Source organism: Ranitomeya variabilis, chromosome 1 (genome assembly GCF_051348905.1).
Source record: "Ranitomeya variabilis isolate aRanVar5 chromosome 1, aRanVar5.hap1, whole genome shotgun sequence".
NCBI classification, from domain to species: Eukaryota; Metazoa; Chordata; class Amphibia; order Anura; family Dendrobatidae; genus Ranitomeya; species Ranitomeya variabilis.
The window spans coordinates 706,569,063-706,588,051 of record NC_135232.1 but is presented as its reverse complement, the minus strand read 5'-3'; the positions used below and the strand labels follow the sequence as shown (position 1 = coordinate 706,588,051).

General features: G+C 40.4%; 1 protein-coding gene across 3 annotated transcripts in view; it reads right to left on the bottom strand.

Annotated features, from left to right (window-relative positions):
* BCL11B (BCL11 transcription factor B) overlaps positions 1 to 18,989 on the bottom strand; it is a 117,599-nt gene that overhangs the window by 97,510 nt on the left and 1,100 nt on the right. The window lies entirely within an intron of this gene.

Genomic DNA, 18,989 nt, shown 5'->3' with positions numbered 1-18,989 from the left:
GTTTAAAGCCGTGTTCGCATCAGTGTAAGGACGTGTTCTCATCAGTGTTAGGCTGTGTTCGCATCAGTGTAAGCCCGTGTTCTCATCGGTGTTAGGCTGTGTTCGCATCAGTGTAAGACCGTGTTCTCATCACTGTAAGGTCGTGTTCTCATTGGTGTAAGGCCGTGATCGCATCGGTTTAAAGCCGTGTTCGCATCAGTGTAAGCCCGTGTTCTCATCGGTGTTAGGCTGTCTTCGCATCGGTGTAAGCCCGTGTTCTCATCGGTGTAAGGCCATGATCTCATTGATGTAAGGCTGTGTTCGCATCACTATAAGGTCGTGTTCTCATTGGTGTAAGGCCATGTTCTCATTGGTGTAAGGCTGTGTTCACATTACTGTAAGGCCGTGTTCTCATCGGCGTAAGGCCGTGTTCTCATCAGTGTAAGGCCGTATTCTCATCGGTGTATGGCCATGTTCTCGTCGGTGTATGGCCGTGTTCGCATCACTGTAAGGCCATGCTCGCATCGGTGTAAGGCTGTGTTCGCATCACTGTAAGGCTGTGTTCGCATCACTGTAAGGCCGTGTTCCCTTCCGTTTAAGGCCGTGTGCTCATTGCTTTAAGGCCATCATTAATTCTGGCATATTTGATGGGAAAAACAGTGTTGCAATCGGAATTCTTGTAATCTTCCCCTTACAATTATGGATAGATTGAAGGAACCTGAAGGGCCCCATTATTTCAAACGGGTACGTCAGGCTCCACTAGTGTCTATTCCCTGAAATCACAAAGCAGATGTAAACAGAGCTTTATCACAAAGTTGTATAGGCATCATAGCCGCCCATTTATACATCTCTACCCTCTTATATCTAAGGGCTCATTTCCACTTGCGAGGAAAACGGACGAGAGCAATCCGATAAAAAATCGGATTGCACTCAGACCAATGTTATTCAATAGGTGTCTTTTCATTTGCGATTTTTTTCTCAGCCGAAATCGGACTGAGAAAAAAATCGCAGCATGCTGCGATTTGCTGCGAGTCTCGGACGAGACTCGCCAATGCAAGTCAATGGGTGCGAGAAAAAAAACGCATGGAATACGGACCATCCGTATTCCATCCGTTTTATACGGATACCTTACCATTCTGTGGCATAGAACACTGTCCATGGTCCTGTAAATGACTGTATAAAAATAGTTGCAGAGAAAAAAAACGGATTGCATACAGATGTCATACGGATGTAAAACGGATGGTGCGATTAAAAATCGCATTGCACTCGCATAACACTCGCATGACAATCGCATGACAATCGCATACTCTACATCCGTTTTTTCGGTCCAGATTACGGACCGTTTTTTCTCTTGCAAGTGGAAATGAGCCCTAAGTGGATTTATAACCCAGAGGTCTTGGAAAGCTGGGTGACAGCCATCACAGCTGCCAGGTATATATTCTTAAAGGGAAACACCCTATTCAATTTTTAACAGCTACAGATTCAGCCTGTGCGTATTAGATACCTGAGTGTTAACCTACCCAGGAAAAACTGAACCTTTTTTACCCCATAAAGCGCACCTGAGGATATTTGTGTTAAAGCTATCAATGGCATAAACAAGTCTAAAAACAGATAATGTCTCTTAATAACTACGCTGATTCCTGTAATGCTCCCCTCCCCCGCTCCATCCTCCCCGTCGCAGGAGATGCAGCTTGCCCTTGGCGGTACATATCACTCCAGATCATACCTGTATCCTCTCAGTCGGATGAATTATATACACCCACTATGTCTCACTGTATTAAAAAAATGAAAAAATAACAATTAAAAAGCACAATAAAATAAAATTCCGAAAAAGAAGGAACAAATAAATATTTTTAAAAATTTCACTGCGTCAGCCATCACAATGTCAATCGTAGCCACGTCCTCTGCAAACTGTAACTTGTATTGTACCAGACAACAAACAGCCGGCGAGATTACGCAGGGTTGTAATTAATTGCTAGGAAAAGTAAAAAAATTGTGGCAAATGCAAATTATTCTTTATCTTATTATTTTTTTTCTTTTTTTGCAATTTAAGTGAGAACATTATACCAAACATCTATTAGTAGGCTCACATTGCGAAAATTTAAATTAATTGTTAGGAAAAAAAATTTGACAGGTTGCCTAAGAAATACATTTTAATTATTTAAAAATAAAAATTCCCGGAAATAAGGTTTTGTTTACCCCGTTCTGCGCTGTAGGTTTTTCTTTTTTTTTTTCTCAACGTATTTCCCACAAAACTGTCAAAAAAAAGGAAAGTATGGCTCCCATGTTGGTAATATATGTCATATTTTCACACAAGGCAGACAAGGTGCTTCACAAGTTTAGTTTTCGTGGCGGATACAATGAATATGTCATGTAATATCACCGGGCTCATTAGTATCATATAATGCAGCAGCTGCTCCCTGGATGTGTCTGGCTCTAGGAAAGCTGGGTGACAAGCTATTGGCCCGCCATTAGACAGGGGTAGTCACTAGTCGCTCAGCTTTTCCAAATTCGTATAGTAAGAAAGCCAGAGAAATTGGTTGCAGCGCACCTTTTCGAAAAGTGGCTAAAAAAAAAGGGAAAAAAAAGGAATTAAAAAACATGAATAACTGAAATAATTAGATTTAATTGGGATCTAAAACATAGGGATAAATAAATAAAAATAATGCTTTATGGGCCCTACAGAAAATGTAAAGGGCTGATTGATTACTAACAGTATAAGCTGATGATATAGTAACGCAATCCCTCCTCTCGATAATATGCAAAAAAAAAAAATTCTGCCAGTTTCAGCATCCAATCAGATGGTTGCTCTCGGCATAATGAAATCTTTGCTAATAGGATGAGCTTAAAAAGAGAGGTGTACCCCCCCCCCCCCCCACACACACACACACACCTCACCGCACGCTTCCTATACATGAAGCAGAGCTGAGGTGTGTTTCTTTTTTTTTGTTTGTTTTACATAGGACTGATTGTAGTTCTACGCATCCATGCACAAACGGGTTAAATGACAAGTTCAGCGCTGCTACATCTTGGTATCCCGTCGCCGTGTTCTCCAAAGACGTTCATAGGTTTAAGTCGCTCGCATTATATCCTTACTTATTTCCTAAGTAATTTATCAGTCACAGTTCAGAAAAAAAAAAGTGGCTAATTCGGGTATCCAAGAAACCTGAATTATTTTTTGGTTTTAAGCCCAAGTCGTTATTCATTTACCCTAATTTATAGAATGCAAAAAGAACAGATCTCTTAAATCGGATGGTTAGAGCTAACCCGCATATTGCTAACCCAACCAGTCCACTATAAAATGCCATATACAGTAAATCTGAAACCGACCCCCAACCCTGCACCAAGTATCTGACAGTTTTGAGCTTTTTCCTGTTTCGCACACTGGAGTTTCACAGATGTAGTTGAGCTGAATTTGTCATTTCACTCCTAAGTTATGATAATGTGATTTCAGGCTATTTAAAAGGTGGACTAACTGGGGCGCTCAAACATTTTCTGGTGTGGTCTTAGGTAAATCTATATATATGTGTGCGTGTGTATATATATATATATATATATATATATATGTATATATATATATATATATATATATATATATATATATATATATATATATATAACACATTATATCCAAACCTTGCAAACGCAGCTGTGCTACACCTTGCAAACTCAGCACTACTACACCTTGCAAACTCACCTATGCATGTGCTACACCTTGCAAATCCAGCTCTGCTACACCTTGTAAACCCAGCTCTCCGACACCTGAACGCATTCTAATAATAGATCAATCCCATTCCCCAGATACTGTACACGCTGCAGGATCCAAGTGCATTGAGGTAAAACTGTTTTATAAGCTCAAGTCGCTCACAGACAAGTGGCGCGGAGGGGGGATATATCGGAGTACAGGAATCTACATAAAGAATGCAGTCGACGTGGTTAAAAAAAAAAAAAGTCATTTTACACTGCTTTGCCTGAAAAATGAGACTCTTGACCACTTCAGGCTTTGAAGGACTTGTCACAGATTACACCGAGCAATATACTGCACGCCACTTAACCAATTAAGAGGATGGAAAAAAAGAGAAAAAAAAAAGTAATAAATCTGGAATATTAAGTCGCACCAAGTATAATTATTCCCATTCTCTCCTACATTGTCATGTAAGGATATTTTTGAAAAGTACAATAAAAAATGAAAAAAAATAACAAATAAATATCAGTACATATATATGCCAGTACGAGTTGCTGCAACGTAGACAAACCAAATAAATGCAAATTATAATACCTGAGAAGAAAAATGAGCTTCACAGGTATCGAAGCCCAGAGCGTGGCGGATGAAATGTTAGACGCATTGTATAAAGCAGAAAAAAAGAGGTAAATACGACGATTGGGCATTATCTTGTATCAGTAAGGATACAAAAAACATAATTAAAAAATATTAAAATAATACTATTTTTTGTTATTCTAGACAGGTACATAGATATACCGTGCACACAGATACACACATACGGTATATATAATATTTATTGTTTTGGAAAATTTTTAATACTCACTGGTAGCATAAAACTAGAGTCAATTTTTTTTCATCCGAAATAACAAAGCCTAATTTATATTCCTCCGTTATTCTTTCTTTTCTTTTTTTTTAGCTGAATATCAAATCTTATTCTTCACTAATTCGCAAATATTCTACCCCCCACAAATTTTGTATCTGTATCATGCAATTTTAATTTATGCACTTACATTTTCTTTTCTTTTTATTTCTTTATTTTGGATTAATTAAAAATTTTTTTTTTTCATTTTTACATAGAAAAATATCTGTATAAGTAATCGGTGATGAGATCTGGTGATTTAGTGCGATGCATTATAAAAGGGTCTCGTCTTTCTCACAGTTTGGGACCAGTTGCTGGAGCATCTAAGGTTTATTGAAAATATAAATATACTTTATTGAGAAGCGTTTATTGAACCTATAAATATTCAGGAGGTGTGGGGGGAATAATGCAAATCGTGAAAGACAAGATCCACAAAGAAAGGAAAAAAAATGATACCTTGTTATAGTTCTGCGCACAAGAAATGCAATTTTTTTTTTTTTTTAAAGTAAATTTAAGAAAAAAATAATGTTTTGAAAATATTGAATGTAACTCAACGAGTTGGTAACTGCTTTTCAGAAATATGTACTGTAAGATACAATTTGGAACAACTTCTTTCAACTATTTCATGGCTGGGCAGCGTGATTCGCTTACAAAAATGCAAGGATGGAGTCATTTTTTTTTTTTTAGCAATCATCCCGTACACATTATATACACACTGAGGAATTAAGTGTGATGAGCTAAATTACAATATTCTCCTTGTGTGATGGAAAAGGAACCCCCACCATTCCCATATGAAAGATGTGAACACTGACTGCAGGTCTCCAGCGTACACTATTGCAAAACGCAAGTACAAGACTTGTCGGATACATTTCTGCTACCCTATGTTTAAGGCTGAGAGCTCCTTTGACAGCAATGGTCTTTTGTCTGACCTAATTTATTTCTCTTGCAGATTAGCATGAATTCTATGCAAATGATAATTCCCCCCATCTACCTCTCCTTTTATTCCTCGGACCCTAAAAAATGAATACATAGATCAGCGATAGAACAGTGCTGCATACTACAACTTTCACATAGGATACAGTCCACATGAGACTACACACTACTACCTATTGTATAGATTGCCCGTGAGACTGCAGACTACTACTTATTGTATAGAGTGCCCGTGAGACTGCAGACTACTACTTATTGTATAGAGTGCACATGAGACTGCAGACTACTACTTATTGTATAGAGTGCACGTGAGACTGAAGACTACTACTTATTGTATAGAGTGCCCGTGAGACTGCAGACTACTACTTATTGTATAGAGTGCCCGTGAGACTGCAGACTACTACTTATTGTATAGAGTGCCCGTGAGACTGCAGACTACTACTTATTGTATAGAGTGCACATGAGACTGCAGACTACTACTTATTGTATAGAGTGCACGTGAGACTGAAGACTACTACTTATTGTATAGAGTGCCCGTGAGACTGCAGACTACTACTTATTGTATAGAGTGCCCGTGAGACTGCAGACTACTACTTATTGTATAGAGTGCCCGTGAGACTGCAGACTACTAATTATTGTATAGAGTGCACATGAGACTACAGACTACTACTTATTGTATAGAGTGCACGTGAGACTGAAGACTACTACTTATTGTATAGAGTGCCCGTGAGACTGCAGACTACTACTTATTGTATAGAGTGCCCTTGAGACTGCAGACTACTACTTATTGTATAGAGTGCCCGTGAGACTGCAGACTACTACTTATTGTATAGAGTGCACGTGAGACTGAAGACTAGTACTTATTGTATAGAGTGCACGTGAGACTGCAGACTACTACTTAATGTATAGAGTGCACGTGAGACTGAAGACTACTACTTATTGTATAGAGTGCGCGTGAGACTGAAGACTACTACTTATTGTATAGCGTGCACGTGAGACTGTAGACTACTACTTATTGTATAGAGGGCACGTGAGACCGTAAACTACTACTTATTGTATAGAGTGCACGTGAGACTGCAGACTACTACTTATTGTATAGAGTGCACGTGAGACTGCAGACTACTACTTATTGTATAGAGTGTGCGTGAGACTGAAGACTACTACTTATTGTATAGAGTGCGCGTGAGACTGAAGACTACTACTTATTGTATAGAGTGCAGGTGAGACGGCAGACTACTACTTATTGTATAGAGTGCACGTGAGACGGCAGACTACTACTTATTGTATAGAGGGCATGTGAGACCGTAGACTACTACTTATTGTATAGAGTGCAGGTGAGACCGTAGACTACTACTTATTGTATAGAGTGCACGTGAGACCGCAGACTACTACTTATTGTATACAGTGCACGTGAGACTGAAGACTACTACTTATTGTATAGAGTGCTAGTGAGACTGCAGACTACTACATATTGTATAGAATGCACGTGAGACTGCAGACTACTACATATTGTATAGAGTGCAAGTGAAACCGTAGACTGCTACTTATTGTATAAAGTGCATGTGAGACCGTAGACTACTACTTATTGTATAGAATGCACGTGAGACTGCAGACTACTACTTATTGTATAGAATGCACGTGAGACTGCAGACTACTACTTATTGTGTAGAGTGCGCGTGAGACCGTAGACTACTACTTATTGTATAGAGTGCAGGTGAGATGGCAGACTACTAATTATTGTATAGAGGGCACGTGAGACCGTAGACTACTACTTATTGTATAGAGTGCAGGTGAGACCGTAGACTACTACTTATTGTATAGAGTGCACGTGAGACTGCAGACTACTACTTAATGTATAGAGTGCACGTGAGACTGAAGACTACTACTTATTGTATAGAGTGCGCGTGAGACTGAAGACTACTACTTATTGTATAGCGTGCACGTGAGACTGTAGACTACTACTTATTGTATAGAGGGCACGTGAGACCGTAAACTACTACTTATTGTATAGAGTGCACGTGAGACTGCAGACTACTACTTATTGTATAGAGTGCACGTGAGACTGCAGACTACTACTTATTGTATAGAGTGCGCGTGAGACTGAAGACTACTACTTATTGTATAGAGTGCGCGTGAGACTGAAGACTACTACTTATTGTATAGAGTGCAGGTGAGACGGCAGACTACTACTTATTGTATAGAGTGCACGTGAGACGGCAGACTACTACTTATTGTATAGAGGGCATGTGAGACCGTAGACTACTACTTATTGTATAGAGTGCAGGTGAGACCGTAGACTACTACTTATTGTATAGAGTGCACGTGAGACCGCAGACTACTACTTATTGTATACAGTGCACGTGAGACTGAAGACTACTACTTATTGTATAGAGTGCTAGTGAGACTGCAGACTACTACATATTGTATAGAATGCACGTGAGACTGCAGACTACTACATATTGTATAGAGTGCAAGTGAAACCGTAGACTACTACTTATTGTATAAAGTGCATGTGAGACCGTAGACTACTACTTATTGTATAGAATGCACGTGAGACTGCAGACTACTACTTATTGTATAGAATGCACGTGAGACTGCAGACTACTACTTATTGTGTAGAGTGCGCGTGAGACCGTAGACTACTACTTATTGTATAGAGTGCAGGTGAGATGGCAGACTACTAATTATTGTATAGAGGGCACGTGAGACCGTAGACTACTACTTATTGTATAGAGTGCAGGTGAGACCGTAGACTACTACTTATTGTATAGAGTGCACGTGAGACTGCAGACTACTACTTATTGTATACAGTGCACGTGAGACTGAAGACTACTACTTATTGTATAGAGTGCAAGTGAGACTACAGACTACTACATATTGTATAGAGTGCACGTAAGACTGCAGACTACTACATATTGTATAGAGTGCACGTGAGACAGCAGACTACTACTTATTGTATAGAGTGCACGTGAGACGGCAGACTACTACTTATTGTATAGAGTGAACGTGAGACTGCAGAGTCCTGCCTACCTACAGGATATAGTGCACGTGACACTGCATACTCCTGCCCTGCTTATCTATAGAATATGGTGCACACAGGGCTGCATATTACTACTACTACTTTCCTATAGAATGTGTGCACATGAGAAGGTATACTCCTGCCTATCCATACCATAGAGTACACCTGAGACTGCATACTCCTGACTATCCATAGCATAGAGTGCACGTGAGACTGCATACTCCTGACTATCCATAGCATAAAGTGCACGTGAGACTGCATACTCCTGACTATCCATAGCATAGAGTGCACGTGAGACTGCATACTCCTGACTATCCATAGCATAGAGTGCACGTGAGACTGCATACTCCTGACTATCCATAGCATAGAGTGTACGTGAGACTGCATACTCCTGACTATCCATAGCATAGAGTGCACGTGAGACTGCATACTCCTGACTATCCATAGCATAGAGTGCACGTGAGACTGCATACTCCTGACTATCCATAGCATAAAGTGCACGTGAGACTGCATACTCCTGACTATCCATAGCATAGAGTGCATGTGAGACTGCATACTCCTGACTATCCATAGCATAGAGTACATACACCTGAGACTGCATACTCCTGACTATCCATAGCATAGAGTGCACGTGAGACTGCATACTCCTGACTATCCATAGCACAGAGTGCACGTGAGACTGCATACTCCTGACTATCCATAGCATAGAGTGCACGTGAGACTGCATACTCCTGACTATCCATAGCATAGAGTGCACGTGAGACTGCATACTCCTGACTATCCATAGCATAGAGTGCACGTGAGACTGCATACTCCTGACTATCCATAGCATAGAGTGCACGTGAGACTGCATACTCCTGACTATCCATAGCATAGAGTGCACGTGAGACTGCATACTCCTGACTATCCATAGCCTAGAGTGCACGTGAGACTGCATACTCCTGACTATCCATAGCATAAAGTGCACGTGAGACTGCATACTCCTCTTTTCCTACAGGATACTGAGCATGAGAGCTTCTATTTTGCAATGCACTAGGGCTGTAGCATCTTGTAACCTGCCACAAGCCAGCAAGTTTATCATGGGTCATCATAAGAAGGAAACTTGAAAAATTGGTGAATTTAACCCTAACCCAAACTAAGGGTCAGCCTACTGAAAAAATGAAAACAATTTTTTTAAAAGTAATAAAATATTTTGAAAAATAAATAAATAATCAACAGTTATTTAAAAACAAATAAAAAAAACAACTAAAATTATTGTAGCGTGAACTTGAACATACTTGGATAAATCTATCCACAGAATCTGCCCTATGCTGATTGAGACGTACTTATGAACTTCAACTGCACCCCCCATAACCACTAACATAGGAGGTGAGTGGACTTATTAAAGGTACGGACAAAAGCCTCTAAAGATTTGCATAAATAAAATGTTCCCTTTGTGCCTCGGATGCTGCAGCAGTAAACAGACTTGTATGTCGATTTCAGCGTTTCACAGTTAAAATACTAGGAAGGAATTGCAACCAGCGAGTCCCAATCCTGCAGGCTCGGAGCTCCCCCTAGTAGCCAGAATCTGTCACTTGTCTGCCTTCAGGGCACTGCTGAAATGTGCAGCTTAAAAAGAAACATAAGTCGTTGAGAAAAGTTTATTTTACAGAAATTGATCTGAAAAAACAACATATATGGCCTGTGCACTGTCACCGGTAATGCTGGGCAAGAGCCACAAACAAGTGCTAACCCTTAAAATAAAATCTACTTCCTTATAGTGCTGCATTAAGACCAATCTCTATCCTCGAGACCCCTATCTGCCTATATCTCACTATACAAAGTCAAATTTTTGCACGCCAGAGTAAATAAATTAGGTCTCAAAAACTACGCCAAGACTGTGACGCAGCACCCTGCTGTGGCCCCTTTAAAAGAATAAGCTCCTTGCAAATTGGTAATTAAATAAATAAATAAAGATAAAAATGATTTTTCTAAATTTCAGAGAATGTTTTCGGGTGGTATATAAAATCTTACAAGGCCTGAAAATATGATTCTGCAAAGTACGAGCGGCCAGGGCGCTCAGATGTAAAATATTAATCTGTGCATAGATATTTAGTGCGTACAAGTGAGGTTCCTTCCTGCACTGCAAGAGACGCCCAACCACAATCATTTTCCTGTGCAACGCTACCTGTTGGCAACTAAAGGGTTAGCGACCTTCATAATCCGCTTCTCACCGCTGTTTTATTTTCATTTTTTTTCACCAAAAACGACTATTAGGATATATGGTTAATACACGAAACGCGTGGAGTTCACATGACGCAAACCGTACAGTGGAACGCCTGCCACCTGTCATCTCATGGGAAGATCTGCCATCTTTTCACGCACTGACTGATGAAATCCTATGGTTGAGATTATGTCATTTATACACTAGAACACTTGAAGTGTTGAGTCTATATTAAATAAAGAGGGAAGGAATGAAAGGAAGTCGGGGCCCTTTAATGGCCTGTCGAGAGGTGGCATTGGTATAACACAAATGTGCAAGAAAGAAAGAGAGAAAGATTGAAAGAGAAATAAAGAGAGAGGAAAAGAAAGCGTGAAAGAAAGAAAGTGAGAGAAAGATTGAAAGAAAGAAATAAAGAGAAAGGGCAAGAGAAAGAAAGAAAAAAGTGTGAGAAAATGAGCGTCAGAAGGAAAAAGAAAGAAAAAAAACGTAAGAAAGAAAGGTGTGAGAGAAAGTGCGTGAGAGAGAAATATAGAAAGAGAAAGAAAGAATGAAAGAAAAGGAGAAATAGAGGAAAGAGACAGACTTGAAATAAAGAAAATGAGGAAAAAAAATAAGAAAAAGAGTGAAAGGAGAAAGGAAAGAAAAACGTAGAGAAAAATAAAGATTGAAAGTTATAATAGTAGACTGATCGATATACTATACACATGGATATTCATAAACATGTACATTCACATATAAAATCACATGTATTATACACACATATATAAGCACTTGTATTGTACACACATGTATGCACATATACTGTACATATACACATTACTGTACATACATACACATATATAAGCTCATATACTGTACACACATACACAATATAAAATCACATGTACTGTACACACATAGATAAGCACATGTACTGTACACACAGACACATACTGTACACGCATATACAATCACTTGTATTGTACACACATGTACACGTGTACATATACACATGTACTGTACATACATACACATAAATAAGCTAAATATACTGTACACACATACACAGTATAAAAGCACATGTACTGCACACACAAGCCCATGTACATTACGCACACACAAGCACATGTACATTACGCACACACACATAAGCACATGTACAGTAGGCACATACACATATATAAGCGCATATACTGTACACACATTACACACACATAAGCACATGTCCTGTGCCCATATTACACACACATACATAAGCACATATGCTGTACACAAATTAAACACATACATAAGCACATGTACTGTACACACATTACACACACATACACATAGATAAGCACATATACTGAACACACACAGGCACATATACTGTACAGACATTACAGACACACAAGCACATGTACTGTACACACATTACACACCCATAAGCACATCTACTGTACATACATTACACACACACAAGCACATGTACTGTACAAACATTACACACACACATAAGCACATGTACCGTACACACATTACACACACACAAGCACACGTACCGTATACACATTACACACACACAAGCACATGTACCGTATACACATTACACACACACAAGCACATGTACCGTACACACATTACACACACAAGCACATGTACTGTACACACATTACACACACAAGCACATGTACTGTACACACATTACACACACAAAAACATGTACCGTACACACATTACACACACAAGCACATGTACTGTACACACATTACACACACAAAAACATGTACCGTACACACATTACACACACAAGCACATGTACTGTACACACATTACACACACAAAAACATGTACTGCACACACATTACACACACATAAGCACATGTACCGTACACACATTACACACACACAAGCACATGTACTGTACACACATTACACACACAAGTACATGTACCGTACATGCATCACACACACAAGCACATGTACTGTACACACATTACACACACAAGTACATGTACCGTACACACATCACACACACAAGCACCTGTACCGTACACACATTAGTCACACAAGCACATGTACTGTACACACATTACACACACAAGTACATGTACCGTACACGCATCACACACACAAGCACATGTACCGTACACACATTAGTCACACAAGCACATGTACAGTGCACACATTACACACAGAATCACATGTACCGCACACACATTACGCACACACAAGCACATGTACTGTACACACATTACACACACAAAAGCACATGTACCGTGCACATCTACACACTATACACCACATATAAACTGCCCTATTCCAACGTCATATGTGTAATGTAAACTAGGGAACTTTGCTCATGACTTGTTTGTTATCATCCAGGCCGATCTGTGCTCAGTGCAGTGATGAGGACGTAGGCCTGAGTATCAACAAAAATCCTTCCTCAGCGATAATTACAGATAGGTCACCATTCACCCCTGTGGTTTGCTGTTCTTAACTACAAAACACGACAATCCGCCATCCCCATCGCATGCAGGTAGAAGATCGTTCTTTTTTTTTTTGTGCATATTCACTGCGAGCCTATAAGGTGATAGGCATCTGATGCGGCGCGCTCGTCCCAGTCACCAGATTCCTATATAACACAAACCAGAGGGCTTTTACACAATAAACAATAAAAACTGGTTTGACTACTCTCTCTCCACCACATCTGCAGGTATTTTCATGCTACAACATGGACGCTTTCCCTCGCTCACCCCTTCGGGTTTCTTTCTTATTATGATTATTACATATCGTTCTGGTGATATATTATTTGCCGCTCAGGTCTGCACCAGTAGGGCCGGCCGCATGCTGCTTGGGATCACTTGTTTTCAGGTTTCTGGCCAGTAAGTAACGCTGCCTTGTTTATTCAGGAGATGTCAAGCTAATCCACAGCACAATCCAATAAGGGAGCCAGGCAGCAGCGTACGCCGTATACAATCAATATACTACAGCTCCTGATATCCCACCTAGCAGGTCCCTTTAAAAGTCTCAGTAACTTGCAAATGTATCACAAACCCCAACACGTCCTTTTTTGTTGTTTTTTTCAATTAGGACTCCACATAAGGTACGCAGATTCCATTGTCATTTTTTGTGCATAATTTGTTAATCCCTTGGGGCTGGAGTAGGGGGGAACCCCAACCCTACTTAACCCATTTCTAAATTTGCAAATATCTTCACGCATGCCTATACAAAACTACAGTGCCAATGCAAAGACTTGCACTCATACAGGATAAAAAGCTTATATCAAATACCATATAAATAGGAAAAAACACCCCCCGTATGGGATATAGGATACATTTGGAGAAAATGTAAAAAAAAAAAAAAATCTCTCAAAATTTTGCAACAATGTTGCATTTTTTTTTTTTTTATGTTTTTCAATCAAGAGCAGAAATAATTAACCTAGATCGTGACCAAGGGTGCACGCACCATGATTGACTGTGGCAAAGAAGGGGTTACACCGTCTGCCAACGCCAACTTCATGAATATTCAAATACCTCCAATGATGTCATTTCTGGATCACTGATCAATAGTGCTAAGATCAGGAGAGATGTAAACAGCAAAATATGTGCCTACCTGATCCACGTCCTCCTGCATCCAAGACATATTTGGTGGGAAGGTTTAATAAAAATTAAAAAAAAAAAAAAACAATGACAGGCCTGTGCATTCAAAGCTTCCATCTATGAAAACATCCAGAAATCAAAAAATGTAAATACACAAAAATAAAATTGCAAAAATAATAAATGAAAAATGTTACAATTTAAAGCCAAATATTGCACCCAGGAATGATGAGCAGATCTCTACACCAAGAGGTGCAAAAATACACCACAGAGGAGAAACAATCCTATCTCCAAAAATATATCTAGAATCTATATAAATTGCAATATATAAAAACAAAAAAATAATCCAAATAAGAGGGGAAGAAATATGGAACAGGGAGAGAAGGAAAGGATGGTAGCGGAGCAGGCAGCTCTCCCCTGCAAGCCAGGGGAGGGGAGAGAGTCCCTTATATATCCCTATATATATTTATTTATTTAAATTTGTTAAAATCTTCCATAAATATTCTGCCGTCCCCGGCTCTCCCCTCGCTACAGTCCCCCAGACACAGCAGACACCTAAGGGATGCTTGTAAGAGAAGACAGGGGCCATGGGAGTCTTTACACTTTTATTTTTTGAAAGGTAGAAGGGGCCAGGATGAAAAGGAGAAGATGCAGCCGCTTGTGAAGCCCGAGCAGGGGGCGGGAAAATGAGCTGAACCCTAGGCTCCTGTCTCCTGGTGCTCAGAGCCTCCAGATCCTTGTCCCTATTTTGCCCATGTATGAACACAACCCTGACCCCATGTATGAACACGGTCCTGTCGGTGTGTGCACCATGTATGGACACAATCCCAAGTCTGTGTATGAGAACAATCCCGAGCCCATGGACCCTCAAGAATGAATGTGTAACAACATAGGGGCAGTCAAGTGTCCATGTAGGAACACAGTCCTGTACACATGTAGGGACAGTTTTTTCCCCATGTAGACCAGATATGAAAATGTATCTCAAGTATAAACCAAGTCAGATCCACGTGGATGAACAGACTCCTGCATATTAGCACATGTATGAACGTTGTCCTAATTATACATATGACAACATTCCTGCTTGTTAGCACATGTATGAACAATGTATGCACACATGCCAATAAATTGGAACATGTATGAATATAGTCCTATCCACGTTTTCCATATATGAAGACAAAGTTGATGCCATGTATGAACACAAGCCATTCCCTAAGTATGTACACAGTCCTATAGAGTAAACTCAGTCCTATTCCCATGTATGAACTCAGTCTTATCTCCATGTGTCAATGCAGTTATGTACCCATGTATCATGAAGGTCCTGTTAACATGTAAGAACACAATCTTGTCCTCATCTACCATATATATAAGCAAAGTCCTATCCACACGTATGACAGCGCCATGTACTATATGTATGAACACAATGCTGCCCGGTGTACTGTATGTATGAACACACCCCGGACCACATGTATGACCTCAATGCTGTCCCTATGTGCTATATGTATGAAAACAACCCTGTCCATCTGTATCACCTCCGTACTGTCCCCAAATACCTGGCCAGGTATGAACATTGTTCTGTCAAGATGTATGACCACAATGCAGTCTCCACATACCACATGTATGAACGAAGTCCTTTCCACATGTATGACCTTAATGCTGCCCCATATACTATATGTATGAACAGAACCGTTCCTATGTATGACCATGATACTATTCATGTAGAACATAGTGCTATCCAAATGCATGACCTCAATTCTGCCCAATGTACCATATATATGAGCACAACCCTGTCCACATGTATGACCTCAATATTGTCCCCATGTTCTCCATCCTGCATGAACACAACCCTGTCCACATGTATAACCCCAATGCTGCCCAATGTACCATATGTATGAACACAACCCTATCCACATGTATGACCTTAATGCTGCCCAATGTACCATATGTATGAACACAACCCTGTCCACATGTATGACCTCAATGTTGTCCCCATGTTCTCCATCCTGCATGAACACAACCCTGTCCACATGTATAACCTCAATGCTGCCCAATGTACCATATGTATGAACACAACCCTGTCCACATGTATGACCTTAATGCTGCCCAATGTACCATATGTATGAACACAACCCTGTCCACATGTATGACCTCAATGCTGCCCAATGTACCAAATGTATGAACACAACCCTGTCCACATGTATGACCTCAATGCTGCCCAATGTACCATATGTATGAACACAACCCTGTCCACATGTGTAACCTCAATGCTGCCCAATGTACCATATGTATGAACACAACCCTGTCCACATGTATGACCTCAATGCTGCCCAATGTACCATATGTATGAACACAACCCTGTCCACATGTATGACCTCAATGCTGCCCAATGTACCATATGTATGAACACAACCCTGTCCACATGTATGACCTCAATGCTGCCCAATGTACCATATGTATGAACACAACCCTGTCCACATGTATGACCTCAATGTTGTCCCCATGTTCTCCATCCTGCATGAACACAACCCTGTCCACATGTATGACCTCAATGTTGTCCCCATGTTCTCCATCCTGTATGAACACAACCCTGTCCACATGTATGACCTCGGTGCTGCCCAATGTACCATATGTATGAACACAACCCTGTCCACATATATGACCTCAATGCTGCCCAATGTATCATATGTATGAACACAACCCTGTCCACATGTATGACCTCAATGTTGTCCCCATGTTCTCCATCCTGTATGAACACAACCCTGTCCACATGTATGACCTCAATGCTGCCCAATGTACCATATGTATGAACACAACCCTGTCCACATGTATGACCTCAATGTTGTCCCCATGTTCTCCATCCTGAATGAACACAACCCTGTCCACATGTATGACCTCAATGTTGTCCCCATGTCCCCCATCCTGAATGAACATGACCCCAATAACCAACCACCGAATTTATTCACTACAATCAGCCATTACAGACCTGCCATCTCCCCATGTTAATCGTCCCAGCAGGTACACATCAATATTACTACTCGATGCCTGGCTATATAGCATAAAGCCAAGCTAACTACATGTGATGCCGCACTACGCTACCATATGTGCAGCACTATACTAATACATGACAGTCACGCTTTAACATGTGCTGCCTTTTATTTTACATTTTATACACCGCACCAACGACATGACGAAACACCAAGCCTAAACTTGTGACGGGCCATACATGACGCCAGGCCGCCTCTGCCCTCGCATATATGGGGGTTTTACTACTTTTCAAGTCCCAATTAGATAAGCTGGTGGCTCGGGGTCTCCCTGCATTATTTGGGTCTTTTGCTGTGGTTACATATGGAGCATGGATATTTTCCTAATATACGTTTATCCTAATTGTAACCGTGCTCACCGCATTGATAGTTAGCAAATCGACGTCACTCATATAAAAAGTGCGCCAATTTATCCCATTCCGGGTGTCTTACGCCCTTTTGTAGGTGGCATGGCACACACATGGGCTGCAGACGATTGGTAGGAAAAGTTTAGAAGCTCACTTCCCCGCATTCTTCACATGGGCCCCATTACAGTCTCTTGTCCGGTGACTTTGGTCTGCAAGGTCTGCGGCACTCACATAGTGGGCGCCCAGGGCAAGCGAGTGCCAGCTCCATGGGAGAGAGATCTCTGTCCCATCTCCACTGTGCAGTCTCCCTCCCCTCCTAATAAATTGATCCAGCACCCCTCCTCACTCCCTCCTCTCCCTCCCCAGACTCTGCTGCCAGTTTGGTTGCATTTCCATTTTACAACCAGGCAGTTGTAATTCTGTTAGAACCATGTGTTTGTCATTAGCTTTCCCCCCAGCCTGTCCTGCCCAGGTCCTACCTCCCTAGGATCCCCTCCTTTACCCTTCCAACTTTTTACTGCACATTAAGGTCTACAGCCGCTCAGTGCTGTGCAGTCCTCGAATATTCTTTGCAGCAGGAATGATAATGATATTGATTTATTGTATATAAAATGACCTGTGCAATCTGATCCTTGCAATCTTTTAATAATTATAAGTGTAATAGACTGAATTGCATGAAGTGATCTGTGCAATCTATTAATAATTGTAATAGATTGCATTGGATAAAGTGATCTGTGCAATCTTTTAATAATTATAACAGATTGCATTGCATGACATGATCTGTGCAATCTTTTAATAATTATTACAGATTGCATTGGATAAAGTGATCTGTGCACTCTCCTATCAATAACTGTAATAGAGTGCATTGCATGAATTGATCTGTGCAATCTTTTAATAATTGTAATAGATTGCATTGCATAAAGTGATCTGTGCAAGCTGGTCCTATACAAGACGCCCAAAACCTGCATCAAATCCCTAATTTCGAGGCATTTGCATCACAAAACGATAAATGCAATCTGGTCACTCTAATCTAAGCGAAAACCAACCAGGTTGTGCCAATGCCAGGTTTTACCCCATGTGGCATCACAAATATTGCATAATGACACACAGATCTGATTGCACGGATGTTAATAATAATAATAATAATAATAATAATCAATGCATTGTAGAAAGTGATACAAGCAATTTGGCCATGACAGTAAAAGTCCTAGGTGCCAAGTAGTTACTGCTTGCATTGCAGGAAGAGTTCACCAGATACAACACTACAAGACAGATACAATGCTAATTGTTGGTAAATTGCATCCGATCGCATTGGTGCAATCTGATTGGGACA